Source organism: Macaca thibetana, chromosome 2 (genome assembly GCF_024542745.1).
Source record: "Macaca thibetana thibetana isolate TM-01 chromosome 2, ASM2454274v1, whole genome shotgun sequence".
NCBI classification, from domain to species: Eukaryota; Metazoa; Chordata; class Mammalia; order Primates; family Cercopithecidae; genus Macaca; species Macaca thibetana.
Window position 1 is genome coordinate 127,327,418 of NC_065579.1, and position 17,729 is coordinate 127,345,146.

The 17,729-nt window shown below is 40.8% G+C and overlaps 1 protein-coding gene and 1 pseudogene across 2 annotated transcripts in view; both read left to right on the forward strand.

The window, feature by feature from the left end:
- Positions 1-17,729, forward strand: part of PPP4R2 (protein phosphatase 4 regulatory subunit 2) — a 70,453-nt gene that overhangs the window by 23,109 nt on the left and 29,615 nt on the right. The window lies entirely within an intron of this gene.
- LOC126949486 (uncharacterized) lies at positions 9,115-9,180 on the forward strand (annotated as a pseudogene).

Sequence of the window (17,729 nt, forward strand, 5' to 3'; positions counted from 1 at the left end):
AGGGGTATTTGGTTATAAATATTATTTTGCCAAGGTGTAGGCTTCTTCTACAGGGCATAATTTGGTGGTTTTATCATTATTTCCTTCTGCATCATACGTCACTATTCCTTCAAAATACAGATTTACTGTTTTAGCTTGGGATGCTATAACAAAATACCATTGACTGGGTGACTTAATAGAAATGTATTTCCTCACGGTTTTGGAGGCTGGCAGTCTAAAATAAGTGTGCCAGCATAGTCAGGTTATGTGGTAAAGCTTTCTTCCTGGCCCTGCTTTTTTGTTTTGTTTGTTTTTGAGACAGGGTCTTATTCCATCACCCAGGTTGGAGTGTAGTGGTGGGACCATAGCTCACTGTAGCCTCTATGTCCTAGGCTCAAGCAGTCCTGTCCTCAGCCTCCTGAGTAGCTGAGACTACAGGCACACGTCCCCACACCTGGCTTATATTTTTAAAAAATTATTTTGGCCGGGTATGGTGCGTGGCTCATGCCTGTAATCCCAACACTTTGGGAGGCCGAGTCAGGCAGATTGCTTGAACCCAGAGTTTTGAGACCAGCCTGGGCAACATAACGTGCTGAAACCCTGTCACTACACAGAAATGCTAAAATTAGCTGAGTGTGGTGGTATGTGCCTGAAGTCTCAGCTACTCAGGAGGTTGAGGTGGGAGGATCACTTGAGCCTGGGAGGTCAGGGATGCAGTGAGCCAAGATGGCACCACTACACTCCAGCCTGGGCCACAGAGTGAGACCCTGTCTTTTTTTTTTTTTTTTTTTTTTTTGAGACGGAGTCTCGCTCTGTCACCCAGGCTGGAGTGCAGTGGCCAGATCTCAGCTCATTGCAAGCTCCACCTCCCAGGTTCACACCATTCTCCTGCCTCAGCCTCCCAAGTGGCTGGGACTACAGGCGCCTGCCACCTCGCCTAGCTAGTTTTTTGTATTTTTTAGTAGAGACAGGGTTTCACCGTGTTAGCCAGGATGGTCTCGATCTCCTGACCTCGTGATCCCCCCGTCTCGGCCTCCCAAAGTGCTGGGATTACAGGCTTGAGCCACCGCGCCCGGCCAACCCTGTCTCTTTAAAAAAAAAAAAAAAAAAAAAAAAAAAAGGAAAGAAAAGAAAAGTGAAAATACTTTTTTATAGAGACAGGGTGTTGCTGTGTTGCCCAGGCTGGTCTTGAGCTCTTGTGCTGAAAACAGTCCTCCCACTTTGGCCTCCTAAAGTGGCCAGTTATTACAGGTGTGAGCTACCATGCCTGGTGTTTCTGGCATAATTGATGTGTACTCACTTGGTGGAGAGAGTGTAAGTTCTCAGGTCTCTTCTTATAAGGGTGCTAATCTGATTATGAGGGCTCCTCCAAAAGGCCTGGGCTCCAAATACTATCATATTAGGGGTTAGGGTTTCAACACATGAATTTTAGTGGTGTAGGGAGGGCGGGTAAGGGCACACATTCAGTATATAACACTTGTCAAAGATTTGTGCATTAGTCTTATCTTGCTTCATGTTTACTGGTTAAATTCAGGTATGGGTTGCTTTATTCTGATATGTTTTTGAAAATTTTGTTAACTAAGTTGTGCGTAGTAAATGTTTTAAGTGAACTCATATAGCTTACTTGAAAAGAGTGGGAAGGAGAAGGGGCTGGGTTTCATTTTATTTCATTAAACTTTTTTTTTTTTTTTTTTTTTTTGGGAACAGGATCTTACTGTTTCACCCAGGCTGGGGTGCAGTGGCAAGATCACTCCTCACTGTAGCCTCAATTTCCCTGGCTCAGGTGATCCTCCCACGTCAGCCTTCTGAGTAACTGGGACTACAGATTTGCACCACCATGCCTGGCTAATTTTTATATATTTTTTTGTGGAGATGGGGTTTTGCCCTTTTGCCCAGGCTGGTCTCAAATACCTGGGCTCAAGCCTTCCTCCTGCCTCTGCCTGCAAAGTGCTAGGGTTGCAAGCATAAGCCATCACGCCCAGCCTGGAATTTATTAAATGTATACCGAGCGACAAGTTAGATACTTTCAACATAAATTAGGAAAAAAATATTGGTGTGAATTTTCTCAAAGAGAAAGCTCTGTTTATCACAGTATTTGTGTAATTCCTGATTTTGTATTGTTTGCGCACATTCCTTCTCATGTTTATTAAGGTATCACTTAAGTCAACAAATATTTATTGAGTATATATTCTGTTCCAGGTACTGCACTAGGTACTGAGGATGCTGTGGTGAGCAAACCACAGTATCTGGTAGTAATTTTAAAAGTTATTTTAACAGTAAAGGATTATGTTTGTATATATATGTGTATATATATATTTTGAGACAGTCTCACTCTGTTTTTCAGGTTGGAGTGCAGTGGCGCAATCTTGGCTCACTGCAGCCTCCACTTCCCAGGTTCAAGTGATTCTCTTCTCCTGCCTCAGCTTCCCAAGTAGCTGGGTCTAAAGGCATCTGTCACCATGCCCGGCTAATTTTTGTATTTTTGGTGGGGATGGAGTTTCACCATGTTGGCCAGGCTGGTCTTGAACTCCTGACCTTAGGCTATCCACCTGCCTCGGCCTCCCAAAGTGCTGGGATTACAGGCATGAGCCACTGCGCCTGGCCTGTTTCTTTTAGTATTTTGTTTATTGCTTTTATCGGCATTGGCCTGTACCAAATACATTAACTTCATTTTAAAAATTAGCCTTGGAAGAAATCTTTTATAAATGGTAGCCTTTTAAGAGAGTAGTTTCTTTCAACTGATTTTTAAATAAGCTTAGGTTAGGGGCCTAAGACTGATGACGTATAGAAGGTCAACAAACAATTATTACTTTTGTTATGCATTGGAAAGTTTTGATTGTGAGGTGAAAGTTACAGTGTCAAGTGATAGTAGCCTTATAATGTGTGAAGTGCTTAGTTCACAATGTGAGAGAGCTTGGTTAGATTAGATGGGAGTAAAATTGAAATTTAAATTTTCGCCTTCAGAATTTTTTCTGCTATATATGTAAACTCCAAAGATTTTGACATAATTACAAACTTTAGTAAAATGAAGTTTAATCCTATAGTATCTTTGCTACCAATTTTAAGAACTTCAATAAATATTTATCATCATCATGTTTTTCTCCGCATTTTAATATCTCTGAAATTGGAAAGCCTTTGAAACATCAACAGTGACCTAGAATTGCAGCTTGCAGCATTTCTTTCTTTTTTAAAACAATGCAGTCTTACAGTTGATGCTGACTTAGATTTAAAGGATGCAATATTAATAACTCTTGGAAGGCTTAGGATAGTGGATAGTCAGTACAAGCAACTTGGAAGAGACATTCACTCTTGAAGGAAAGACTTATGAGTATTCCGTGTAAGTAGGCTGATTTAAATAATGATGTGTTTCAAGTAAGAAAAAGTTTTAAGAAACATCTTAGGCCGGGCGCGGTGGCTCAAGCCTGTAATCCCAGCACTTTGGGAGGCCGAGACGGGCGGATCACGAGGTCAGGAGATCGAGACCATCCTGGCTAACACAGTGAAACCCCGTCTCTACTAAAAAATACAAAAAACTAGCCGGGCGAGGTGGCGGGCGCCTGTAGTCCCAGCTACTCGGGAGGCTGAGGCAGGAGAATGGCGTGACCCCGGGAGACGGAGCTTGCAGTGAGCCGAGATCCGGCCATTGCACTCCAGCCTGGGCGACAGAGCGAGACTCCATCTCCAGAAAAAAAAAAAAAGAAACATCTTAGTATGTTGCTTTTATATTTAGTTGGTATTGTTTGCTCAGAAGTTCAGGTCATTATGAGGATTTGTGGATAAAATTGCATCCTTAATTTGTGACTGTTTAAGAGATTTTGCCTTTTTAAAATTGTTAATGGAATAATACAAAAACTTTACATTATGGAATCATTATGGAATGAGGTTTCTTTTTTTTTGTGAGACAGAGTTTTCGCTCTTGTTGCCCTGGCTGGAGTGCAATGGCGCGATCTCGGCTCACTGCAACCTCTGCCTCCTGGGGTCAAACAGTTCTCCTGCCTCAGCCTCCCGAGTAGCTGAGATTACAGGCATGCGCCATCACGACTGGCTAATTTTATTTTATATTTTTAGTAGAGATACGGTTTCTCCATGTTGGTCAGGCTGGTCTTGAACTCCTGACCTCAGGTGATCCACCCGCCTTGGCCTCATAGAATTGCTGGGATTACAGGCATGAGCCACGGTGCCCAGCTGGAATAAGATTTCTTTAATGTGCCCTTTTAAAAAATCACTGAATTTGCCGGGCGCGGTGGCTCACGCCTGTAATCCCAGCACTTTGGGAGGCCGAGACGGGCGGATCACGAGGTCAGGAGAACGAGACCATCCTGGCTAACACGGTGAAACCCTGTCTCTACTAAAAAATACAAAAAACTAGCCGGGCGAGGTGGCGGGCGCCTATCGTCCCAGCTACTCGGGAGGCTGAGGCAGGAGAATGGCGTGAACCCGGGAGGCAGAGCTTGCAGTGAGCTGAGATCCGGCCACCGCACTTCAGCCTGGGTGACAGAGCGAGACTCCGTCTCAAAAAAAAAAAAAAAAAAAAAAATCCCTGAATTTGGTATTGAGATGAGGCATAGACTGTTAAAAAAAACATGGCTGGATATTTAAAATACTTTTTTTATTACAAAAGTAGGAAACTTTGTTTAAAACAATTTAAATAGTGCAGTAGTTCATCAAAGGAAGACATGACAGTCCCTTCATTTCTATCCCGAGTAATACAGCATATTAATTTAGAATATACTTAATATTTGTGTGCACTCAATAAAATAAAAAATGGAAGTGGATCATTTAGTAAGTTGCTTTTTAAAAAGTCACCATGAAAAATGAAAGTACACTTGAGCAAATCTTTGTATGTTAAGGGATTTAGATTTTTTAGGTATAATATGCTTGGAAGAGAAACACCAGAAGCCACTTAAAAGAATAATTTGGATTACCTTTGCTTTTTGGTTTTCAGTTTGAATGTTTTTGTTTCTGAATTACAAAGTTTCATCATTAGTAGCTTAATTTTTCTTAATTTGTATTTTCACTAAGCATTTACCTTTTTAATAATTTTAAAAGGTAAAAAGCATATATTAAAAATAAAATAGTCTTTATAGATATGATTGGCTGAAATGAACAGCCTTTTTCAGACTAGAAACAAATTCATAAATATATACATAGTAAATTCAGATCTAATTTCTATGTAGGAAAATCAGTGTTTGGGTCTGATGCAGGAGCATTTATATATTTTGAAGATCTAGGATACTTACGTTGGAAAAATGTAAAATTCATCAATTTATAGTCAAGGGTAGAAAAAATTTATCAAACTAAAATCAAGGGATAAATTTCTAGGAAGAAAGGAAAATAGCAATAAAGTTACTTTATTGGTAGTGATCTGTCTTAGGATTGCCAATGTGTGTAACAACATAGAGGATCTTTGCATTCTGTAGGATTACCTGCAGAGAATCACACTAAACCTAAATTCTCTGAATACTTTGGTGAACCTTAAGGCATTGGGTTGTCTGCTGGACTGAGTGTTTTAAATGGTTCATTTGGGAATGTCCACCCAGATTTGAAATAATTTAGTAGTCTCACAGCACTTTAAATATTAAATAGGAAATAAACTTCTAAATTATAATTAGAAAGCCCAAAGGAGTCTTTCTCCTTCCTTCCTCCCTCCCTTCCTCCCTTCCTCCCTCCTTCCCTCCTTCCCTCCCTCCCTCTCTCCCTCTTCTTCCTTTCCTTTCTTCACAGCTCAGATTTCTGCTTGTAAGCTAAAGCATTTAAGATTTAGTCCCAAAATAATACTTGCCTTTTTGAATGCATCAAATTCATTTTAAAATGTTTACTTCCAAGCAGCACAACTGATTGTGGTTCACGTAAGCCCAAAAGAAAACTAGAAAAGAAGGGAAAGAAAGATTTATTAGAAGGATATTGAAGTAGCACTTAGAAACAAGGGTTGAGCTATGCTACCAAGCGAAAAGGTATGAGGATGGAGCCCAGGGACCTCAGCAGCGGAAGTTGTTAAGACTTGTTCTTCAGGTTCTAGCGAAGGACTGAGTTCCAGTCTTGGTATCTTCCATATTTTACATTTTTGGAGGAAAATAACTGATTGGCCTAGCCCTGGTCAGGTGGGATGATGAGAGAAACAGAGCTGGCTATTGGAGGCCCATCCATGTGTATTCAGTACCTTTTAAAGAAAATGGGAACCAAGAGCTGGGGAGCTAACTCATTAGTGTGTGCTGTAATCAGCATATATGTGTATACAGTACCTGTAATTCATCATACTGATAAAATGTGTTAAAATTATTGTCTTTAAACTGTTGTGAAGGTTATAATGGCAACTTACTGTGTCAGTGGGAATCACCTTCTGACCTTTAAAGGTCCAGATAAACTTAGCACTGACCTTTGTTCTATTATTGTGAGATGTTCATTGTTCTTACTAAGATCTTTGAATTGTTGAAATGCTTATATTTCTTGATGCTGTAGCTTCTGTTAGCCTAGTATCATGGAACATGATCTTATAAGGAAAAAGAGACATAGAACTGGGGATTATGGTCTGGGGAAGAATATAATAGTTGCTTTAAGGAAGTTAAAGTGCTTTGGGAGCAGTAACTTAAAAAGTTTATTTCTGGCAAGGAATATTTAGCAGTGCATCATGGTGCAAGGAGGCGTTTTAACTTAGTCTGGGCAGAGGGAACAGTGAGCAAAGGAGTAGTAAAGTTCAGAGCTGTGGAGGAAGAATTAGGATAAATTAGGAAGGGTCTTGCTAATGCATAGAATTTTGGCTTTAGAAAGACATTAGAAATTAACGAAGACTTTTGAGCAGAGAAAAGATAAATCAGAGCTTTGCCCTGGAGAAATTGAGTCTAATTCAAAGGAATTAGGAAAATCACTCAGGAGATTATTATGATATTTAAGCTAGAAGAGATGAGAATTTGCAATGGTGCAGCATTATGTGGGAATGAACATGAAGGTTCACAGACAACATTGGGTTATGGATCTGTAGATAGTATCTGTTCATCCTCACCTTGCCTGGGTTTTGTATAGGTTTTTCTAACTTGATTTTGCTTGCCCTTTCTAGTCTTGTCTAATACATGCTATTAATGGTAGTCATGCTACAATGTAAGTGTGTTATTCCCATAAGTGAAGTCTTTATGCACCTTCTCCCTTGCTCGAGTTAAAACTTAAGTTTCTTATGAGATTTAAGGCATAAATAATTGTGACTCTACTTAATTTGGTAATTTTCTATTTGTTCCCTGTGTTTTTCTTTTCTCCTAAATTACTCAGTTCTCTGATATAAATTCATACTGCGTCATCCCAGTGACTTTGTACATAACGTTCATTCCCTTTGCTGGAACAAAGACCTTACTTTTTCTTTGTGCACATTTTTTCTCTCTTCTTCTGTGTTGCTCTTGACTTTGTGCTTTATGTATGTATGTATGTATGTATTTATTGAGACAGAGTCTCGCTCTGTCACCCAGGCTGGAGTGCAGTGGCACGATCTCGGCTCACTGCAAGCTCTGCCTCCCGGGTTCACGCCATTCTGCCTCAGCCTCCCGAGTAGCTGGGACTACAGGTGCCCGCCACCACGCCCAGCTAATTTTTTGTATTTTTAGTAGAGACGGGATTTGGCCGTGTTAACCAGGATGGCTTCGATCTCCCAACCTCGCGATCCACCCGCCTTAGCCTCCCAAAGTGCTGGGATTACAGGCGTGAGCCACCGCGCCCGGCAACTTTGTGCTCATTTTAAAAGATACATGCTAGGGGTCATCTCTTCTAGAAAACCTCCATTGACCCTGAATTAGATGTGACTCAGCCCACTTCTGTCATCATATATAAAATTTGCTGTGCCAATGTTTTTTGTTTAGATTGTGAACTCCCTTAGGACAACTAAATTCTTTATATATCTTTTCTTACCACATAATAGCTTAGGGATGCGTGTTTGCATTAACTTTTGTTTGGCCTATATCGAGCTTATACAACCTGCAGGCTGCGTGCAGCCTGGGGCAGCTTTGAATGTTACCCAACACAAATTCATTAACTTTCTTGAAACATTATGAGACTTTTGCGATTTTTAAAAAAATAGCACATCAACTATCATTAGTGTTAGTGTATTTTATGTGTAGTGCGAGACAGTTTCTCTTCCAGTGTGACCCAGGGAAGCCAAAACATTGGACACTCCTCTACTATAATATTCCTATAACTAGATGTCATGATGTATTTTAGAGTATGGATTCTGAAGCCATAATGCCTGGATTGAAATCCTAACCCTGTTACTTATTAACTGTGCAATTATAGGCAGCTTATTTAACCTTACTTAACCTGTTTCAAAGTTGCTTATTGTTAATAAAATGGGGAGAGTAGTACCACCTAATTCATACATATGCTTCTGAAGATTGAGTTAGTATGTCCAAAGTGCATAGAACAGTACCTGGCATTTGTGGTTATATATGTGCTTGCTGTTTTTATTATGCATTGCAGTTCAAATATGAATCTGTTCCCCTATTTTTTTGTTTGTGTTTGAGACGGAGTCTTGCTCTGTTGCCAGGCTGGTGTGCAGTGGTGTGATCTCAGCTCACTGAACCTCTGTCTCCCAGGTTCGAGCTATTCCCCTGCCTCAGCCTCCCGAGTAGCTGGGACCACAGGTGCGCGCCACCGTTGCCTGGCTTATTTTTTGTATTTTAGTAGAGATGGGGTTTCACCATGCTGGCCAGGATGATCTCGATCTCCTGACCTCATGATCCGCCCACCTTGGCCTCCCAAAGTGCTGGGATTACAGGCGTGAATCACTCCTCCCAGCTATTCTCTTATTGATTGCCAAAACAATTCTACACATAATTCCCAGATCTGCTTGGAAGGTGGCATTTTTTCTGCCTGATTTCTTTTTTCTACTGTAGATGGTTTGTAAACATTATTCCCACAGAGTGGGCTTCAGGATATTCATTTATTCAATCACCAGATAATTATTCAGTGCCTACTACTTGACAGACTTTGCATTTGTTTTATATGTGTGTGTGTGTGTGTGTGTGTGTGTGTGTGTGTGTGTGTGAATAAATATGTGGGCAGACAGATGATTAAATAAAGTTATATATTATGTTACTGGATAGTAATGGCAATGCAAAAATAAGAAAAAGAGTAAGGGAAATAAGAGTTAAGAGTGGAGAATGTTACAGCTGTTTTAGAATTTGTCTAGTAGACTTTCTGGGAGGTCTTTACCAGAAAGCCTCCCCGCCGCTCCCCTCAAATTCCCATGTTACTTTTTTTTTTTTTTTTTTTTTTTTTTTTTTTTTGAGACGGAGTCTCGCTCTGTGGCCCAGGCTGGAGTGCAGTGGCCAGATCTCAGCTCACTGCAAGCTCCGCCTCCCGGGTTCATGCCATTCTCCTGCCTCAGCCTCCCAAGTAGCTGGGACTACAGGCGCCCGCCACCTCGCCCGGCTAGTTTTTTGTACTTTTTAGTAGAGACGGGGTTTCACCGTATTAACCAGGATGGTCTCGATCTCCTGACCTTGTGATCCGCCCGTCTCGGCCTCCCAAAGTGCTGGGATTACAGGCTTGAGCCACCGCGCCCGGCCACTTTTTTTTTTTTTTTTAAGTGTGAATAGGTAGTTGGATTTTTTTTTTTTTTTAAAGAGACGGGGTGGGCTGGGCACTAGTGGATCATGCCTGTAATCCCAGCACTTTGGGAGGCTGAGGCAGGTGGATCACCTGAGGTCAGGAGTTCGAGACCAGCTTGCTCAACACGGTGAAACCCCATCTCTATTAAAAATACAAAAATTAGCCAGGCGTGGTGGCGCACGCCTGTCATCCTAGCTGCTCAGGAAGCTGAGGCAGAATAGCTTGAACCCGGGAGGCAGAGGTTGCAGTGAGCTGAGATCGTGCCACCACACTCCAGCCGGGGTGTCAGAGCAAGACTCAATCTAAAAAAAAAAAGAGAGAGAGAGACGGGGTTTTACTATGTTTCCCAGGCTGATTGCAAACTTGTGGGCTCAAGTGATCCTCCCACCTCAGCCTCCCAAAGGCTGAGATTACAGGTGTGAGCCACCATGCCTGGCTAGGTAGTTGGAATTTTAAATAATATGGTCAGAGGAGGTCTCATTTAGAAGGTGACATTTGACTGAGGCCCAAGAAGTAAGGGAGTCAGCCATGCAGTATATAGAAGATAAATCCAGGTAGAAGACTTTTTTTTTTTTGAGATGGAGTCTCGCTCTCTCACCAGGCTTGAGTGCAGCGGTGCAGTCTTGGCTCACTGCAATCTGTGCCTCCTGGTTTCAAACAATTCCCCTGCCTCAGCCTCCTGAGTAGCTGGGACTACAGATGCGCGCTATCATGCCCAGCTAATTTGTGTATTTTTAGTAGAGACAGAGTTTCACCATGTTGGCCAGGAGGGTTTCGATCTCCTGACCTCGTGATCCACCCGCCTCGGCCTCCCAAAGTGCTAGGATTACAGGCGTGAGCCACTGCGCCTGGCCAAGGTAGAAGAATCTTTCATTGCAAAAGCCTTAAGTAGGACTAGTATGTTTAGCCCTTTCACAGACTAACAAGGAGGCTACTGTGGCTAAAGTAGACTGATCAAGGAGAGGAGGAGGTAAAGGAAATGGGGGAAATATAATGTAGGGCAATGTGGAGCACTGTAAAGGCTTTGGGCTTTGAGTGAAATCCAGAGCTGTTGCAGCTTTTTGTTGTTGTTGTTGTTGTTGTTCTTGTTTTTGAGGCAGAGTCTCACTCTGTCATGCAGGCTGAGTGCAGTGATGTGATCATGGCTCACTGCAGCCTCGAACTCCTGGGCTCAAGCAGTACTCCTCCATCAGTCTCCCGAGTAGCCGAGACTACAAGCTTGCGCCACCATGCCTGGCAAATTTTTAATTTTTTTGTAGAGACAGGATCTTGTTGCCCAGGCTGGTTGAACTCCTAGATACAAACAGTCCTCCCACATTGTCCTCCCAAAGTGTTGGGATTACATGCGTGAGCCACTGCACCTGGCTAGGATTGCAGAGTTTTGAGCAGAGGAGTGACACTGTCAGACTTAAGTGTTAAAAGAATTGTCCAATGAATGGCTGTGCTGAAAATATATTTGAGGTAAAGTAAACTAGAAGCTTACTTCTAGGGGAGAATTGCTCAAGTGGTGCTCTTGAGTAGGTGATCAAATGGCAAATCTAGTATATAAATAGACTAGAGCATGGATAGCTCCATCTGTGATAACAGGTGGGAATTCAGGGTGTGTACATGTACATGACAGTAGGTAACTGGTGGGACTCTGGAAATTCCTTATTTCAGTTTTATAAGTGCAACAGGAAGCAAGGTCATTGAGTGTGAGGGAGGGAAAACTCAATGTAGGGTTGAGGTGAGAAGATATGAAATAGTTACTGGGAGAGTTAGAGAATGAAATAGACTGGGGATAATGTCTGGTAGCATTTATAGTGTACTCAAGATCAGCCAGCATGGTTGTGGATTTTTCTTTGTCTTTGCTTTCTTTCCTATGTTTGTGTAGGCAAAGATTTGGTGGGGATTGCGTTGAATTTTTTTTTTTTTTTTTTTTTTTTTTTACAGTGAATCCAGAGAAGGGCTAGACAACGAACTATATATGAGGGAGTGATTATAATTTCTTTTTCTTTCTTTTTTTTTTTTGTTTTTGTGTTTTTAGATGGAGTCTCGCTCTGTTGCCCAGGCTGAAGTGCAATGGTATGATCTCGGCTCACTGCAACCTCTGCCTCCTGGGTTCAAGCAGTTATCGTGCCTCAGTCTCCTGAGTAGCTGGGATTACAAGCACGCGCCACCATACCTGGCTAATTTTTGTATTTTTAGTAGAGATGGGGTTTCACCGTGTTGAGCAGGCTGGTCTCGAACTCCTGACCTCAGGTGATCTACCTGAAATGCTGGGGTTACATGTGTGAGCCACAGCACCGGGCCTGATTATAATTATTACAATTGAAGCTGGGTAATGAAGGGAGAGAGGTTGTCAGAGGGGTGAGGGACAGTAAAAAGGTAATAGAATCAATGGATAGGAAATCCTGGTGGAGTCAAAGAATTTTTGGAGTAAGTCTAACATATGTAAATGTCTTTTAGCTCATCAAGAACTACAAAAATGTAAATAGCTAAGGTTTGACAAAGCTAAATGATATAACTCTTCTCTGTACTTTTCTGTTAGTTGAAATGTTTCATTTATTTTTATGGCTGACTGCAGTGATTCACGCCTGTAATCCCAGCACTTTGGGAGGCCAAGACGGGTGGATCACCTGAGGCCAGGAGTTCGAGACCAGCCTGGCCAACATGGTCTCTGCTAATAATACAACAAAATTAGCTGGACATGGTGGCACTCACCTGTAATCCCAGCTACTCGGGAGGCTGAGGCAGGAGAATCACTTGAACCAGGAGGTGGAGACTGTAGTGAGCTGAGATTGTGCCATGGCACTCCATCCTGGGCAACAGAGTGAAACTTTGTCTCAATAAAGACAGGAAAAATGAAAGAATTATTTCATTTATTTTTTAAAACAAGCAGTTTTGTGAATGGGTGGAGAAGCAATGTTGGGTAGAGATTTTGTCCTCTCTGATTAAAGAGGATAAAGTGCCTTTAGAAGTATTTCTAGGCCAGAGAGAATGCCAATATAAGCCCAAGCATCTTCTTATGGTCTAACACAGGTCTTTCTCGCTGTTCCAGTCTTCCTTACTAATGCCATCTCAGGACACTACTCTCATCCCCAAAGCCGTCTGCATATATCTACTGTATTACTCAGATGTTCTTCCCATCCTGAGTTTCTTGAGGAAAAGCAACCATTGGGTGCTTACGAGGTGTCAGCCACTTTACTAAGCACTTTGCTTACACTAGTGTTAATCGTTACAGCAACAAAAGTAAATACTATTATCCCTGTTTCACAGATGGGGGAAACAGAGAGGCTAGGGTTATCTGCCTTAGGCTCTACAAATGAGAAAGTGGTTGAAATACCTGGTCAGGCTTCCAGACTCCAGACCTCCACCTGACTCTTTTTAAATTGATATTTTTTATTATTTAGTTACTTTTATTAAAGTTATATGCACATGCTTTAGTGAATTCATTAATATGACAAAGGTCACAAAAAAGTCTCTGTGTACTTTCTTTTATCTCTTACTCCTGAGAGACAACCACTTTAAATTTTTTTTTTTTTTATTTTTGAGCTGCAAGTAAAACTGCTTTAAAATCATTTAGTAGTTGCTTTTGGTGTTTACCTTCCTCTTTTCTTCTCTTTTCTTTTTTCTTTTCTTTTGGTTTCTTTTCTTCTTTTTTTCTGGAGACAAGAGTCTTGCTCTACTGCCAGGCTGGGGTGCAGTAGCACGATCTCGACTCATTGCAACCCCCAACTCCCTGGTTCAAGCGATTCTCCTGCCTCAGCCTCCTGAGTAGCTGGGATTACAGGCACACACCACCATGCCCAGCTAATTTTTGTATTTTTAGTAGAGGCGGGGTTTTACCATTTTGGCCAGGATGGTGTTGATTTATTGACCTTGTGATCTGCCCACCTTGGCCTCCTAAAGTGCTAGGATTACAGGCATGAGCCACCGCGCCTGGCCTACCTTCCTATTTTTAAGGTGCAGTCTTTTTACTAGTTACTTTTTTCCTTAATTTTACAGTCTAGTTACTTTTTCCTTTTTTCCTTACTTACTTCAGACAGTAAGAAATATCTGATTTCTTACTAATGAAAGTTAAGATTTAGTTTCTTTTACGTGCTCCTTCTCCAAGTATAGACACATACTTCCCACTTGAACTGCTCATGTTTTCCAATATAATTACATTGAAATTTTAGTCACATTAGCGTTCAGTATATACATTGTCTCTGTTAATGCTATTTTTTTCATTTAGTTTTCTGTATGCTTATGACTAATTCAACTCAGATTTTAGTTGTTTACATATCAATTTCATGTTTAAAAAAAAATCTCTTGTAGAGCCTTCTTAACTGCTCCATTCTGGACTGGTTGCTCGCTAGACCTGCCTTAATCCTACCATGTTATGACGAAGATGGAAATCCTACCATCTTATGATGGGAGACCCATTTTTATCATCCTGTAATTAACTTTCTGTGTTGGAGTCTCAGTTTTCTAGATACCATGTCATGCTCTTTCTTGGTTTACATCATTGTTTTGGTGGAATGAGAGAAGGCACAATAACACTTTGTTTTTTGTTTGTTTCTTTTTGTACTTTCAGTGTCTGAAAATGTGTTTATTCTACCTACTTATTTGATAGTCTGGTTATTCTAGGTTGAAAATTATTGTCTCTCTGAATTTTGAAGGAATTTTTTCATTGCTTTCTTTGACACCGGTTGATAAAACTGGAGCCCTCTTTGTATGTGACCTGGTTTGTGTCCCTGGAGTTTTATAGAATCTTTGATTCCAGAATTACACAGTTTTTACTACAGTGTGCTTTGCTGTGATTCTCTTTGTCAACCCTTGTGTTGGTCACTCTTTAGCAACTCTTGTGAGTTCTCTTAATTTGAAAACTAGTATTTTTTAATTCTGGGAACTATTTATGGATTGGTTGGTTGAGGCAAAACATGCAAAAAATGAAATTTACCACTTTTTAACCATTGCTGAATGTACAGTTCGGTGGCATTAAGTACATTCACATTGTTGTAGAGCCATCATCACTACTCATTTCCAGAACCTTTTTATTGTCCCAAATATAAATTCTGTACCCATTAAATGATAATGACCATTCTTCCTTCCTCCCAATCCCTGTCTAGCTTTTGTGTCTTTGAGTTTGGTGGATTTTAGGTACCTCACTTAAGTGACATTATAAAATATTTTGTGTCTGTCTTATTTTACTTTACGTAATGCTTTCAGGGTTCAGGGTTGTTTTTACCTTTTAGCCATTGTGAATAACACTGCCGTGAATGTTGGTGTGCGAGTGTCTAAGTCTCTGCTTTCACTTCTTTTGGGTATACACCTAGAAGTAGAATTGCTGGATCATACGGTAGTTCTGTGTTGAACTTTTCGAGGAACTGTTTTCCACTATGGCCGCGCCATTTTACGTTCCTATCAGCAGTGCCCAGTGGTCCCAGTTTCTCCATATCCTCATCAATGCTTGTTATTTTCAATTTTTAAAAAATATTTTTGATTTAAAATAATTACTGGCTTCTTCTCCACTTTGTGTGTGTGTATTTTTTTCTTTTTAAACTGGTCATTTAGACTTTGGACCTCTTGTACTACTCTTATAATTTTCTGATTACTTCTCTCCTTTTTATAAATGTCTTTAAACAATTCACCTTTTAAAAAGAATGTTAAATAGTACCATCATTAAATCAGTAGTTTTGTTTTATTTTAACTCCTCCTCTTCCCTCCGAATCTATAGTTTTCTTGTGTAGAATTTTCCAGGTAACTCAGAAAACTTGCTGACTATTATTACTCAGGATGTGGAGATTCCTGCCAGTTAGTGGACCCATATTTTCCGCAATTTCTTAGTCTTCAAGAATCCTAGCTCCATTTGATAACTATGAGTAGTGCTTTTTGAATAACTTCTTTTGGAGGGATGAGACTACAGCAAGCTGCAGTTTTGTTTTGTTTTTTAGAGACTGTTCCTCTTTCGCCCAGGCTGCAATGCAGTGGCACAGTCATAGCTCACTGCAGCCTTGAACTTCTAGGTTCAAGCAATCCTCCTACCTCAGCCTCCCGGGTAGCTAGGATTACAGGTACGTGCCACCATGCCTGGATAATTTTTAAATTTTTTTGTAGGGATGGGATCTTGCTATGTTGCCCTGGCTGGTCTCAAACTCCTGGGCTCAAGCAGTCTTCCTGCCTCAGCCTTCCAAAGTGTTGGGGTTACAGGCATTGGCCAATGTGCCTGGACCTAGTTTTGTTCTTAAAAAAGCATTTCCAACAATTCAGATCATTGGTCTGGGCAAAGGTGGGCGAGACCTCAAAAGCAAAGACAACGAAAGCAAAAATAGACTAATGGGATTACATCAAGCTAAAAAGCTTCGGCGCTACAAGGGAAAAGTCAGCAGAGTGAAGAAAATGGAATGGGAGAAAATATTTGCAAACTATCTTTCTGACAAGGGATTAATAACTAGAATATATAGGGAACTCAACTCAAAAGCAAAAAACACCAAATAATCCAGTTAAAATGGGCAAATTATCTGAACATTTTTCAGAAGATATACAGGTATATGAAATACTTTCAACCTGGCTAATCATCAGGAAAATGTAAATCACAACCACAGTGAGATGATATACACCCCAGTTAAATGACTATTAACAAAAAGACAAGCCAGGCATGGTGGCACACACCTGTAGTTCCAGCTGCTTGGGAAGCTGAGGTGGGAGCATCACTTGAGCCCAGGAGGCAGAGGTTGCAGTGAGGTGAGATTACACCACTGCACTCCAGCCTGGGTGACAGAGTAAGACCATGTCTAAAAAAGAAAGAGTAATAGCAGATTCTGGCAAGGGTGCAGAAAAAGGGAAACACTAGTACACTGCTGGTGGAAATGTAGATTGGTACAGCTACTATGCGAAACAGTGTAGAGGTTCCTCAGAAACCTAAAAATAGGTCTGCCGTCTGACCTAGCCATCCCCACTGCTGGATGAATGTCCACAAGAAAAGAAATCAGTATGTCAAAGAGATACCTGCACTTTCTTTTTTTTTTCCATTTTTGAGATGGAGTCTTGCTTGTTTCCCAGGCTGGAGTGCAGTGGTGCAATCTCGGCTCACTGCAACCTCTGCCTCTCAAGTTCAAGTGATTCTCCTGCCTCAGCCTCCCCAGATAGCTGGGACTGCAGGCACACACCACCACGCCTGGCTAATTTTTGTGTTTTTAGTAGAGACGGGGTTTCTCCATGTTGGCCGGGCTGGTCTTGAACTCCTGATCCGCCCGCCTCGGCCTCCCAAAGTGCTGGGATTACAGGCGTGAGCCACCACGCCTGGCCGATACTTGCATATTTATTGCAGCACTGTTTACAGTAGTCAAGATAGAGAATCAACCTAAGTATCTGTAAATGGATGCATGGATAAAGAAAATGGGTGTGTGTATATATATATGTACACATATCTACATCTATAATACACAGATATATATATACATATACACACACACACACACACACCATGGAATACAATCCAATTCAGATATAAAAAGAATGAATGAAGTCTCATCCTTTGCACCAGTGTGGATGGAACTGGAGATCATTAGATTAAGTGAAATAAGACAGGCACAGAAAGACAAATATCACATGCTCTCATGCATTATGTTGGAGCTAAAAAAGTTGAACTTAACGGAGGTAGAGAGTAGAATGAGGGTTATCAGAGGCTGAGAAGGGTGGGGGGCCAGGGATGAATAGAAGCTGGTTAATAGGTACAAAAGTACAGTCAGATAAAAAGAGTATGTTTTAGTATTTGATAGCACAGTAGGATGACTATAGTTAATAATTTATTGTATATTTCAAAATAGCTAGAGAAGATCTGAAATGTTCCCAACACAAATGATAAATGTTTGAAATAGATATCCCAAATACTGATTTGACCAATACACATTGCATACATGTATCAAAAGTGTCACGTGTATCCCATAAATATGTATAATTATGTATCAGTACAAATTTCCAGTTTATCTTTTTAGTTTTGTCATATGTAGATGGAGATTCCCAGGAAGGGTTAATTCATTTAATAGTGTTGACATGTTCATTTTCCATGTATTCAGTCCTTAAACCAAAGTACAAATTGTTCTTTTGATAGGTACTTTGCTTTTAATGATTTTTTTCTTCTTTTTTTGAAAGTATGAGATACAGAAAAAATGCATTCCAGATAATTATTACTTACT